This window comes from Nyctereutes procyonoides, unplaced genomic scaffold, assembly GCF_905146905.1.
Source record: "Nyctereutes procyonoides isolate TBG_1078 unplaced genomic scaffold, NYPRO_anot_genome, whole genome shotgun sequence".
Lineage (NCBI taxonomy): Eukaryota > Metazoa > Chordata > Mammalia > Carnivora > Canidae > Nyctereutes > Nyctereutes procyonoides.
This window is the reverse complement of record NW_026575125.1, coordinates 37,781,255-37,787,929: the sequence shown is the minus strand read 5'-3', so window position 1 is coordinate 37,787,929 and position 6,675 is coordinate 37,781,255.

Genomic DNA, 6,675 nt, shown 5'->3' with positions numbered 1-6,675 from the left:
CCCCAGTTTTTCCTACTCTTAGTACTCTTAGAACTTTGGGGACCTAATCAGAGTTAGAGGAAGACTTAATTTTCATGAAACACTTGGCAGGCAAATTATGGGCAGTGGAAAGGCCTTGCTTGGATGTGATGCAGTAAAAATTTGTCTAGACTGAGGAGGCCATAATCTGCCTTGTCATCCAACAACTTGGGGTAACAGATACAGATAAAGCCAGCCACAAATGATCTGGAAACGATATTTCTCTCCAGGTCATTGCAGCTATAAAATGTCATAAGAACCTTTTTTTAAAAAAGCAAACGATGGAAACTTTTTGTTACTTTTATGACGCTAACACTGATGTAAAAAGCCCAACAGTGATAATATAATATAAAAAGAAGGAAGGAAAGAAAGGAGAGAGGAAGGGTGGGAGGAGAGACAAATGAAGCTATAGAACAATAACCCTTAATTGCAAATAGACTCCAGCAATGTATCAACAGAAACACAGTTCGACCAAGGGACCAATGTGGCTGAAGACCAGTAAATCTAGTAACCTAATTCATTAAAGCTACATATTATTATTATTACTTTTAAAGATTTTATTTATTTATTCATGAGGAACACAGAGAGAAAGGCAGAGACATAGGCAGAAGGAGAAGCAGACTCCCTGTAGGGAGTCTGATGCGGGACTTGATCCCAGGACCCTGAGATCACAACCTGAGCCGAAGGCAGATGCTCAACCACTGAACCACCTAGGTACCCTAAAGCTACAGATTAAAGGGAGAAAAAGCCCCATATGATTATAGCATGTACTGAAAAGACATTTGATGAAATACAGCCAGGAGTCCTTTGAATGACTCCTCCTTTTCTACTCACTGAGAAACTTTGTTCTCTTTGTTCAACTCATCCTCTACCTAAACTCCACCGCCTCCCCCCAAACTGTGTAATAACTACTTTTTCCTTTGGTGGGAGATGCCCCATAATTCCTCCGTTGTTCTCACTTATTGCAATGGGTCAACAAACCTGATTGTCAGACTACAGGTTTGTCCCTGGTGGTTTGAAGCTGATTGAACTAAGACAGAGGAAGAAAAAGTTTTCCTTCTACCTTCCAAGGTATTCTCACAGGTTTAAGATTTTTTTTTTGCTTCAAAAAGCAATAAGGTCAATAGTATAATCATTATCCCAAAAGTTACAGCAGTAGTGTAGGCATACATAGTTATAATGTATAATTTTATTATAACTGAATTATATAATGTATTTATAATGTGTGGTACTGTTTCTATTATATAACCATAGTAACTGTTTCATTCCTACATAATTATATATTCAGTGGTGCTTCAGTTGAACACAAAGCCATCCTTGTTGGTTTAAGAATTAAATTAAATTGACATGAGACAGTGTAACAGGAGAAAAAAAAATGAAGTTTGTTTTCGTGCACATGGAGGCCCAGTAATGAAGCTGAGACCTAAAGAAATGACCAAGACAGGCAGTTTTTACAGTTTTCAGGCAAAGAGATGATAAATGTGGGAGGAATTGACAGGGCAAAGAAAACGAGGAGTGTGCAAAATCTATAAAAGGAAATCTCACTTAGAATGGAGTTGGGAGGGGGTCCCTAGGTGGCTCAGTGGTTTAGCGCCTGCCTTTGGCCCAGGGCGTGATCCTGGAGTCCCAGGATCGAGTCCCACGGAGCCTGCTTCTCCCTCCTCCTGTGTCTCTGCCTCTCTCTCTCTCTCTGTGTCTATCATAAACAAATAAATAAATCTTTAAAAAAAAATGGAGTCGGAAGGCCAGCAGGAGACGCTCTCATACCCCAAGATTGCAGACCCAATGGGAAGAGTGAAACTTAGCACTTGGTTACTACTTTACAGTTAACAGCAGGAGGATGAAATGCGCCCTGGCTCCCTCACCTCACCCTAAAACCCCAGGCAATGAGAGTCAAGACTCACCCAATGAAAAGTGACTATACTTTCAACCCCCAGTTTACTTCCAATGGACTTTTTTTTTTAAGATTTTATTTATTTATTCATGAGAGACACACAGAGAGAGGCAGAGACTTAGGCAGAGGGAGAAGCAGGCTCCCTGCAGGGAGCCCAACGTGGGACTCGATGCCAAGGCCTGGGGATCACGACCTGAGCCGAAGGCAGATGCTCATCCACTGAGCCACCCAGACACCCCTCCAATGGCCTTTTTATTTATAACAGCCTTCAGAACTTCCCCCTTTCCTCTATAAAAGAGTATTCCTTTCCTTTGTTCTTTGGACTTGCCTATGGTTTTACTGTAGTTTGCTTGTGTCAGAGTGCAATTCTCTGCTATTTCCAAATAAGTCCATTTTACCAAAATAACTGGCAGTTTTATTTTTAAGGTTAACAGGAGCTTCAATTAGTAAGGAATTGTAAACAGAATTTGGGATGGAGTAGTAAATCAGTGAAAAGTCACAAGGGTTGTTTATAAAGACTTCTTGGCTCTAAATTTCCAATCTCTTGTTACCTGGATGTCTCTTTACCTCTTGGTATAGGGAGGGTACCTTTAATATCGGAGATTTATTTCTTGTCTTCTGGAGACAAAGGCAGGGAGAGTCAGCGTGTCCTTTTTGCATTGGCTGCTCCTTAAGGTACTTTTATTTAAAACAGTAGGTCAAAAAAATAATATGTCAATGTGGCACATTTTGGCATGGCCTGACCTTCTCTCCTGACTTTTATTTAAAACAGTAGGTCAAAAAAATAATATGTCAATGTGGCACATTTTGGCATGGCCTGACCTTCTCTCTAATAATGGCCAATGGTTGGTTAGTTTTCTTGGAAAAAAACATTGTTCATTCAAAAAGCACTAGGGAAAGACTCTTCCTGAAGGAGAGAGAGTGTAGTCTGTCAGATGTTGGCTGTTGTGGGTTGTTTTGTAGGTTGCCTATGGCCTAAATGTAGCTCAGACTGCTCAATTGAAAGCAGTTCTTCCCCTGGTGTTCTCCTGACCCCTGGCCCCATTACACATTCACCATCAGCTTAGTCTTGCAGTTGAGAATAAGGAAGAAATAAAACACCTTTATGCTGGCTTCTAGATACAGTTTTCTTTTAGAAAATGACATTCTTCACCAAAGTGCTCAGTGTTTGCTAGAACCTGATGAGAAGCTTCAGTAATCACATGAGTTAATCTTTGGAAGGACAGCTTCATTTGTGACAGAGAGCACTTTTGAAAAATGGCCTGCCCTGATTTTTGACCAGTCTTTCCTTGGCCAACCACTTGTGCCCCGTGCCTGTGAATGTTAAAAAGCTAAAGTTCACGGTTTGCGGTCTCTTTGGTTTTCTATTTCTCTTCTTAATTCTTGTCCTTAGTCTGAAAGTTAGGGAAACAAATAAAAAAACTTAACTCCTTTTATTTTTTCTTTCTTTCTTTTAAGATTTTATTTATTTATCTGAGAGCAAATGCAGGCCAGAGAGAATAAGATGGGGCAGGGCAGAGGGAGAGGGAGAAGCAGACTCCCGGATGAGCGGGGAGCCCAGCTAGGGGCTCCATCCCAGGACCCCAAGATCATGACCTAAGCTGAAGGCAGACACAACCCACTGAGCCACCCAGGCGCCCCCCTCTTTTTCTTCAATAAATCTCTCTACAATTCTCTAATTCAGACTTCATTTTTACTCATAGTTGACTGTTTCTAACTCTTAAAACTCCCAAATGCAATTATAAATTAACTAAGCAACCATCTGTGGAGAAAAATGGAGTCTAAAGTTACTGAGTGAAGTCCTGTGCTTTAAAGTATTCTAGGCTTATGTTGGGCTACAAGGACCTTGACTTGGCTTTTTTCTTTACTGTGTTACCTTGCACATGTTTCTTTCCTTCTCTCTTTTTTTAAAGATTCAAAAAAATTTATTCATAAGAGACCCACAGTTAGAGGCAGAGACATAGGCAAGCTCCCTGAGAGGGAGCCCAATGTGGGACTCGATTTTGGGACGCCAGGATCACACCTTGAGCTGAAGGCAGGCGCTCAACCACTGAGCCACCCAGGTGTTCCAACATTTCTTTCCTTCTCAGTTTAAAAGGGTGAATTGTTTTATTTTGTGTGCCTAATTGTTTCATTTTGTGTGGCTAAGCTTTGTGGAATCCTGGAATTCTGCTGGATTTCCTTTTTGGTTTCTTTTTATTTAATTAAATTAATTAATTAACTAATCAATTTTTTGTATATTTTTTTATTGGAGTTCAATTTGCCAACATATACCACAACACCCAGTGCTCATCCAGTCAAGTGCCCCCTAGGGCTTTGAGTCCAGCGTTGTTCTTTTGCAAGGGTTTGCTCAGCTGCACCACCACTCCCTAACACATGAGGGCGCTGTGAGGATATAGTTTCCCTTTGAGTCTGTCTGGGCCTCAGTGAGGCTACTCTTTCAGGCACCTAGAGGTAACATTAAGCTGTCAGCATTTTCCTTTTCAGACAGGGGCTGAGGTCAGCTGTACCCATGTTGTGATAGCCCTTGGGGCCTAAAGCCAGAGAGGAACCCCTAGGAACAGAAGAGGCCTGTGGGGTAAGGTAACAGCGAGGGTGTGGAAAGCCTGGTTGTTTATGGAGGTGAGGGTGGCTGTTAGGCCTGAGTGGGCTCTACAGGACCGCCAGATGCTGTGAGAAGCAGAGGGAAGCCTGGACTACAGAGCAGCAGCGCTTTGTGCTGGGTCAAACTTGGATGTAAGAAATCTTAAAGGCCTTAAAGGCCAATGGCTGGATAAAAAGAAGTCAAGTTCCCAGGGGCGCCCATGTGGCTCAGTGGTTGAGTGTCTGCCTTTGGCGCAGGTCGTGATCCCGGGGTCCTGGGATCCAGTCCCACATTGGGTTCCTCACAGGGAGCCTGCTGCCCCCTCTGCCTGTGTCTCTGCCTCTCTCTCTCTTTCATGAATAAATAAATAAAATCTTTTAAAAATAAAAAAATTAGAAGTTAAGTTCCCAAATCTGATGAAGGATAATGTACTCTCTTCACAAGTCTGACTGGTCCAGTAAAGCCAGGAAATCCTGAGCCGTAGAGCCTGTCGATGTGAGGGAACTAAATGACTGGTGGCTGCTGGGAACATCTAGGCCCTAGGATTTTGGGGAGGACTCCTGTCCTCTAGGTACTCTCTTTCTGATGAGCATTCATTGGTAGATACCAGAGGAACAGAAGCTGTAGGTGGTGTGGAACTGTTTTGGGGGTGGGCAGTTAACCCCTAAAGTGGAAGAGGCGCAACATTCATGTTTGTGGGAAACAAAATGACCTGGGTTTTCCTCAAATCCCACTAATGTACGTTAAATGCCTGGGAGTGATGGGGGCAGAGATAAAAGGTACAGACCTTTTTTTTAAAAAAAGATTTCATTTTATTTATTCATGAGAGACACACAGAGAGAAGCAGAGACACAGACAGAGGGAGAAATGGGCTCCTCTCAGGGAGCCCGATGCAGGACTTGATCCCCAGACCCAGGATCATGCCCTGAGCCAAAGGCAGACACTCAACCGCTGAGCCACCCAGGAGTCCCATAGGTACAGACTCTTGAAGAGCCTTGAGGCTTATCCTCCAAATGTGGCTTGAACTGGAAATGAAGTGGTTTGGTTGTGTGGGAAATATCATAAAGGGAGACAGAACATGAGAGACTCCTAACTCTGGGAAACGAACTAGGGGTGGTGGAAGGGGAGGAGGGCGGGGGGTGGGGGTGACTGGGTGACCGGCACTGAGGTGGGCACCTGACGGGATGAGCACTGGGTGTTATTCTGTATGTTGGTAAATTGAACACCAATAAAAAATTAATTTATTAAAAAAAAAGAAGTGGTTTGGTCCACAAGTTGTAAAGTTTTGCTAAGCAAGGTGGTGGTGGCTAGAGTCAATGTGGTACATTTGTTAAGTCTGACATATGCCATTTCTTTGAAGATGTCCAGTCAGTAGTGTCACAATAGCCTTGAGAAAATTCATACAAGATCCAGAGATTTTCAGAGCTTGGACGAGTGCCAGATCTTTGTGTTCCTATCCCTTGTTCTAAGCCAAATTCAGGTGTCACAAAGGATTTCTCAAAGGTTACCCATTATGTCAAGTATAATCGCCAGGGATCTCTTTATTCCCGGTGTGTCAGAAGGAAGTGATGAACATAAGCCTCTTGGAGCTATTGACACTATCTGAAGCAAGATCCTAAGGAGACAACTGTCCAGGTAAATTGCCCTAATTCCATCCATAGCCTTGCATTTTTTCTTGATTGGGTGCAAATCCATTCATTGTTCAAGCCAGATTGGTCTCTCTCATTTTAGTAATAGCTGTGAAAGCCCTTCCTGAAGGCTGGCAAGGCTAGGGGTGTTCCAGAAGTATAGGCTAATGAAGACCTGTGACCTTCAGATGTGAAAGATCAAGAGCAATTAAAAGATGAGCAATGCTTTGCTCTTGTTGTGGCAGAGGTCGAACTCTCCACTGGCCAAGCCTTGGAACAATTCCTGCTGTTAGTATGAACAGACTCTGGCCCTGGTTTCCAAAAGGGAATCTTCTTTGGCTATGGACTAGCATTTGGAAACGAGGCCAATTGTGCAGGTATATAAAGCATAGAGGCAGCACCCTTGTTTCTGTGTTTGAAATATTTGTAGAGAGTGAACACTTAGAATATAAATATGAGGGGGCACTTGGCTGGCTCAGTCGGTGGAGGGTGTGACTCTTGATCTTGGGGTTGTGAGTTTGGGCAGCACAATCTCTATTGTGTGTAGAGAT